The sequence below is a fragment of the Nerophis ophidion genome, linkage group LG12 (genome assembly GCF_033978795.1).
Source record: "Nerophis ophidion isolate RoL-2023_Sa linkage group LG12, RoL_Noph_v1.0, whole genome shotgun sequence".
Classification (NCBI taxonomy): Eukaryota; Metazoa; Chordata; class Actinopteri; order Syngnathiformes; family Syngnathidae; genus Nerophis; species Nerophis ophidion.
The window spans coordinates 21,523,596-21,531,375 of NC_084622.1; positions in this window are offsets into that span (position 1 = coordinate 21,523,596).

Here is a 7,780-nt window from a genome sequence, read left to right on the forward strand (position 1 = left end):
CTTCAGCTGTCCTTGGTCTCGAGGGGCGGGCCAGTCTCTCACGGCCCGCACTTTCTCACCCATGGCGCCAATGCCATCGGCACCCAGCTCATGTCCCAAGAAGGTTACTTCTCGTCGCATGAAACTGCATTTCTCAGGGTGCTGTTTAAGGCCCGCTGCTCGAATCCTCTCCAGGACTCTCCTCAAGGACCCCAAAGCTTCTTCGAAAGAACGCCCGTGTACCAGGATGTCGTCCAGGTATACCAGGCACTCTTGGCGTGGAATACCAGCCAGTACTTTGTCCATAAGCCGGGCAAAAGTGGCAGGTGCATTACAGAGCCCAAAACTAAGGACTTTGAATTGCCACAAGCCCCGGCCAGTACAGAAGGCGGATTTAGGGCGAGATCCGGGAGAAAGGGGTACTTGGTAATATCCGCTCTTAAGGTCCAGAGTGGTGAACCACGAAGAGCCGGAAACTAGGTCCAGGGACTCATCAATACGGGGTAGGGGGTAAGAGTCCTTTGTGGTCACTTCATTCAACCGTCTGTAATCTACACAGAATCGCCAATCATCAGCCTTCTTTTTCGCGACCATGACCACAGGTGCCGCCCAGGGGCTCTCAGACGGCTCAATAAAGTCGGCCCGCAGCAGGTCATCCACGGCCTTGTCGCATACCTGCTGCCGAGCGAGGGGGATGCGGCGCGCGTGACACTTGATGGGCCACGCCAAGCCAGTGTCTATTACATGCTCTGCCAAGTGGGTTCTTCCCACTTCACTCTCATTTGTTGCAAAGCTGCCCTGAAATTCCATCAGCAGCTGTTTCAGCTGTTCTTGTTGCTGTTTTTCCAGGTCTCCGTACTCCTCTCTCCACACCCCTCCTCCTATGACCGGGGGGCCCGGCAGTGGGCAAGGGGATGTGGCCGGGGCTGCCCGGGGATGGCATCCCCGGGTAGTAAACAGCTCTGTCTCCCCCCTCATTGGCTGAAGGGAGACAGGGTGAGGGCAGGAGTAGTAACTTGGTGCGGTGTGAGGCAACCAGAATGCAGAGGCATGCGGTGAAACGGGAAGGGGCCCGGGAACTAGGGTACCCATGGCAACTGTTGGGCCCCCCGGGAAGTTAAGTGTACCACTCCCCATGTCTAGCAGGCACCCAGAGACTTGGAGGAAGTCCAGCCCTAAGATGCATCAGTCTTGCACATCTGCCACCCAAACTAGATGGCGGACTTTTTTTCCCCCCCACGCACAACCACAGGAACCCCTTCCCCACCATAGGAGCAAGCTGGCCAGTGACTGTGCGGAGCTGTACTGCTGGGCAGAACATCTGGTCTTACCAGCGTTACTAATGACCCTGTGTCCACCAGGCCCGCGGTAGGCACCCCCTGGACAGAGACAGCAACATGGCAGGAGCCCCCTCCCTTGGGGCCCCCTCGAGTCCAGCCCTGCGCCATTGGTGGCACACTGCTGTCGTCTGCTTCTGGGGGGGACGGAGCCCCTCCCCCCTGGCTGTGCCGCTGGGCTCCTCCGGTTGCCAGAAAGCGAGGAGTAGAAGAAGGGGAGTCGTCGTCTACTTCTGGGGGGGATGGATCCCCCTCCCCCCTGGCTGTGCTGACGGGCTCCCTCCCCTGCCTGACGAGCGTGTGCTGGCGAGTCAGGGTTCGTGGTGGCCGTAGGGGCCCGCATATCCCCGACTATGCGGGCCCAGCGCCGTTTCCCGGCTCACGACGAGTGGCAGGGCACTCCCTGCGAAAGTGTCCAGGTTGGCCACATCCCCGGCAGACCTGCATGGGGCGCGGGCCACATTGATTTTGCAGAGTCACCGCCCTCAGTAGTTCGGTAATTTCTGTCGCCCAAGCCGGCGCCATGTCACCAGACGGGTGTGACGACACCGCCCTCACTGGATGGGGTTTCATTTCCAGTTCCCCAGCTGCAGCAGCACTTCCCAGCATCTCCCTCTCAACAGCAGCTTCCAGTGCCTCCTGCAGGGACCTCGGGTGCTGAAGCTGCACTTGCACGCGCAGGTCAGGAGGAGTAATGGCTCCAACAAACAGGTCAGTTGCGAGTTCGTTTCGTGCCTCAGCAGGCAGGTGACCATATGCACGGCGCACCTGGCCCTCAATGTCATTAGCGAGCCCCCGGAGTGGCTCGCCAGGCTTCCTGCACCTCCCTCTCAGTTCAGTTTTTAGAAGTGCTGGCTGAGACCATCTCCCAAACCTCCTCTTGAGCGCCCCCACCAGGGCTGCGTAGCATCGCTGCTGTTCGGGATCCAGCAGCAGGAGGCACGAAAGAGCCTCTCCCTCTAGACACAAAGCCAATTGCAATGCTTTGTCCTTTGCTTCCCACCTTCTAGCGTCTGCCAACAGTTCAAATTGAGCGTGGAACGCCTCCCAATCCGATCCACCGGCAAATTTTGGCGTCTTCACTGATGCAGCAGACGGTGGGGGGGCCGCGCCGTGCGGGGCAGTTGCTGGTGGCGGCGGCGGAAACTTTACATCTTCACGGGTCGACGAGCCGCTAGTGTGCGAGCAGTAGCGTGGCTGTTCGACAGTCACCCGCTCCAAAACAGCGTCATCCCGCTCCACTTTATACTTCCTTTCACCGGAGCTAAACATGATAAACGGCTAGCGGTCCTAGCTAACTCACAGACTGACGCTAACTGGCTAATGCGTCCTTACCGCGACAAAGTCTCCTTCGAACTCGCCGTTTTACTTCTGACACCAGTGTAATACTCCCAGGAATGCAGGCTCATACAACTTCTCCGTTTTATTGTATCTTTATTGCACAAGATGCAAAACAACCATACAACAGCACTCATGTGTCTTTCCAGCCGACTTCCCGGGCAACTCGAACACCCACACCCCTATCAACGTCACTTCCCTATATCTTCCCGGAAATCCCGCCCCCCGGCCAAAGCCATTCGCTAACACCCCGTAGCAGCCGCTACAATACAATGATTCAACCCTGACTGGAGGAACAAAGCAGGTAAAATAGGAGCTGGCTGATTGACATCAGGTGTGACCAGATGGCAATCAGCCGCAGCTGAGTGAAAACAGGACACAGGGAGACAAACAGGAAGCTGAACCAAAATAAGAGCACTAGACAGGAAATACTAAACACACAGAGGAGAAGCTGAAACACAAACAAACTGTCAGTGGCAACTCTGACAATTTTGCCACGGAAAATTACGATTATCCATCCATCCAGCCATCAGTTTTCTACCGCTTAATCCCTTTGGGGTTGCGGGGGGTGCTGGTGCCTATCTCAGCCACAATCGGGCGGAAGGCGGTGCACACCCTGGACAAGTCGCCAACTCATCGCAGGGCAAAATTACGAGTATTATTATAATATTGCCGACATTTTTAAGAGTTCTTATAAAATTGTGACTTTTGTCGTGTAAAATTACAAATATTTTCATAATATTGCCAACATTTTAAGCTTTTCTAGTAAAATTTTGACTTGCGTTGAGTAAAATGACGACTTTTATTATAACACGGCCAAAATTCAAAGTTTTTCTTGTGAAACTGTGACATTTTTCCCAACTCATTTTTCATAACAATTTTTTGTTATACTTGCATAGTATGTATATATTATTAATGTTGTAAATACACATCTTTATGTATCTAGAAAGGCTGGTCCTAAAGAGGTAATAATTTTTTGGGGTGTGTGTGTGTGTATGTGTGTGTGTGTGTGTGTGTGTAGGGTTGGTGGGGGGCCAAAGATGAAATGTGGAGATCCAAAACTCGAGAATGTTAAGCAGTTCTGTCAGGCTGGAATTGAACTTTGTGCTTGTCTCCAACAACAAAGACACAGATTAGTTGTTGAGAGAGCAGAGGAAGTGACAAGGGACGGCGTGGCGCAGTGGAAGAGTGGCCGTGCGCAACCCGAGCGTCCCTGGTTCAATGCCCACCTAGTACCAACCTCGTCACGTCCGTTGTGTCCTGAGCAAGACACTTCACCCTTGCTCCTGATGGGTGCTGGTTAGCGCCTTGCATGGCAGCTCCCTCCATCAGTGTGTGAATGTGTGTGTGAATGGGTAAATGTGGAAGTAGTGTCAAAGCGCTTTGAGTACCTAGAAGGTAGAAAAGCGCTATACAAGTACAACCCATTTAAAGGTGACGTAAAAGGATACAAGTAAGGAGAGGAGGACGAGAAAAAAGAGTGAGAAGTGACCGAGAGGCAGAACTGTTCTCTCTGCCATCAGCAAATTCCACACATAACTTAGTTTGGCAGCAGAGTCTCATCCAGTCCATGCAAATTCACAAACCTGGATCTAACTTGCTGGCCACATGACTTCTGTGTCCAGAACCAAGCTGGAGACGGACTTTTATCACCATACTGACAAATTGTTTTGTTGTTCTTGTAGAATAGTGACTTTTTTTTTTAGTAAAATTGTGACTTTTGTCATAATTTTGCCAAGCAAAATTCAGATGATTATTATAATAGTGCCAACATTTTTTAAATTTTCTTATAAAATTGTGACTTTTGTAGAGTAAAATTGCGACTCTTTTCATAAAATTGCCAACATTCGAAACTTTTCTTGTAAAATTGCGACTGTTATTGAGTAAAATTCCAACTTTTATCATAATATCGCACAAATGTTGAGTTTTTCTTGTAAAATTCTGACTTGCGTTGAGTAAAATTCTGACTTGTATTATAATACTGCCAACATTCTAAGTTTTTCTTCTAAAATTCCAACTCATTTTTCACAACAATAGTTTTTATGTTTGCATAGTATGTATATATTATTAATGTTGTAAATACACATCTTTATACTGCAATCTATTGCAGTGTTTTCAACCACTGTGCCGCGGCATACTAGTGTACCGTGAGATACAGTCTGGTGTGCCGTTGGAGTTTTTTTCTCACAATGTGTCGACTTTTTTTCGTATAAAATCGGGAATAATTTCTTATATTCTTTCTGATTATGTAATATTGCAATTTTTCTCGTAACAATGATTCCTTTTTTATGTAAAATTATTACTTTTAATTGCAAAATGGTGACATTTGTCATATAAAATTCTGACTTTAATCACGATACTGACAATTTTTTTTGTGGTTTTTGTAAAATAGTGAAATTTTTTGAGTAAAATTGTGACTTTTTTCATAATTTTGCTAAGCATTTTGATGATTATTATAATAGTGCCAACATTTTTTACATTTTCTTATAAAATTGTGACTTTTGTAGAGCAAAATTGCGACTCTTTCCATAAAATTGCCAAAATTCTAAACTTTTCTTGTAAAACTGTGACTGTTTTTGAGTAAAATTCCAACTTTTATCATAATATCGCACAAATGATCAGTTTTTCTTGTAAAATTCTGACTTGCATTGAGTCAAATTAGGACTTGTATTATAATATATATATATATATCTGTGATGAGATGGCGTCTTGTCCAAGGTGTACACCGCCTTCCGCCCGATTGTAGCTGAGATAGGCACCAGCGCCCCCCGCGACCCCAAAGGGGATAAGCAGTAGAAAATGGATATATATATATATATATATATATATATATATATATATATATATATATATATATATATACATATGTATTTAGAAGAGTTGAACATTTAAATCAGAATAATGCACATTTCCACCAAAATATACTTTAAGAAAAACTTACAATGTTGTCAGTATTATAATACAAGTCCTACTTTTACTCAACGCAAGTCACAATTGTACAATAAAAACTGAACATTTGTGTGATGTTATGATAAAAGTTAGAATTTTACTCTATAAAAGTCGCAATTTTACAAGAAAAGTTTTGAATTTAGGCAATTTTATGAAAAGAGTCGTAATTTTGTAAGAAAACGTAAAGAATGTTGGCACTATTTTAATAATCATCTGAATTTTGCTTGGCAAAATTATGACAAAAGTCACAATTTTACTCAAAAAATGTCACTATTTTACAAATTTTTTAATTAAAAAGTAATACTTTTACATAAAAAAAGTAATATTTTTACGAGAAAAATTGCAATATTACAGAATCATAAAGAATATAAGAAATTATTCCAGATTTTATTAGAAAAAAGTCGACACATTGTGAGAAAAAAACTCCAACGGCACACCAGACTGTATTTCACGGTACACTAGTATGCCGCGGCACAGTGGTTGAAAACACTGCACTAGATTGCAGTATAAAGATGTGTATTTACAACATTAATAATATATACATACTATGCAAACATGAAAACTATTATTGTGAAAAATGAGTTGGAATTTCACAAGAAAAACTTAGAATGTTGGCAGTATTATAACACAAGTCAGAATTTTACTCAACGCAAGTCAGAATTTTCAGTAAAAACTGAACATTTGTGTGATTTTATGATAAAAGTTGGAATTTTATTCAATAACAGTAGCAATTTTACAAGAAAAGTTTAGAATTTTGGCAATTTTATGACAAGAGTCGCAATTTTGCTCTACAAAAGTCACAATTTTATAAGAAAACTTAAAGAATGTTGGCACTATTATAATAATCATCGGAATGCTTGGCAAAATTATGAAAAAGTCACAATTTTACCAAAAACAGTCACTATTTTACAAAAACAACAAAAAAATTGGCAGGACCGTGATAAAAGTCAGAATTTTATAAGACAAATGTCACCATTTTGCAATTGAAAGTAATAATTTTACATAAAAAAGTAATAATTTTTACGAGAAAAATTGCAATATTACATAATCAGAAAGAATATGAGAAATTATTCCCGATTTTATACGAAAAAAGTCGACACGTTGTGAGAAAAAAAACTCCAACGGCACACCAGACTGTATCTCACGGTACACTAGTATGCCGCGGCACAGTGGTTGAAAACACTGCACTAGATTGCAGTATAAAGATGTGTATTTACAACATTAATAATATATATATACTATGCAAACATAAAAACTATTGCTGTGAAAAATGAGTTGGAATTTCACAAGAAAAACTTAGAATGTTGGCAGTATTATAATACAAATCTGAATTTTACTCAACGCAAGTCAGAATTTTACAAGAAAAACCGAACATTTGTGTGATATTATGATAAAAGTTGGAATTTTACTCTATAACAGTCACAATTTTACAAGAAAAGTTTAGAATTTGGGAAATGTTATCAAAAGAGTCGCAATTTTACTCAACACAAGTCAAAATTTTACAACAAAAAACAAACATTTGTGCAATATTATGATAAAAAGGTCACAATTTTACAAGAAGAGTTTAGAATTTTGGCAATTTTAAGAAAAGAGTCGCAATTTTACGCTACAAAAGTCACAATTTTACAAGAAAACTTAAAGAATGTTGGCACTATTATAATAATCATCGGAATCTTGCTTGGCAAAATTATGAAAAAAGTCACAATTTACTCAAAAAATTTCACTATTTTACGTGAACAACAAAAAAAATTGGCAGAACCGTGATAAAAGTCAGAAATTTATAAGACAAATGTCACCATTTTGCATTAAAAATCACTAATTTTACATTTAAAAAAAAGTAATAATTTTACGGGAAAAATTGCAATATTACATAATTAGAAAGAATATCTGTGTTGGCCCTGCGATGAGGTGGCGACTTGTCCAGGGTGTACCCCGCCTTCTGCCCGATTGTAGCTGAGATAGGCGCCAGCGCCCCCCGCGACCCCGAAAGGGAATAAGCGGTAGAAAATGGATGGATGGATGAGAAATGATTCCCAATTTTATACGAAAAAAGTCGACACATTGTGAGAAAAAACTCCAACGGCACACCAGACTGTATCTCACGGTACACTAGTATGCCGCGGCACAGTGGTTGAAAACACTGCACTAGATTGCAGTATAAAGATGTGTATTTACAA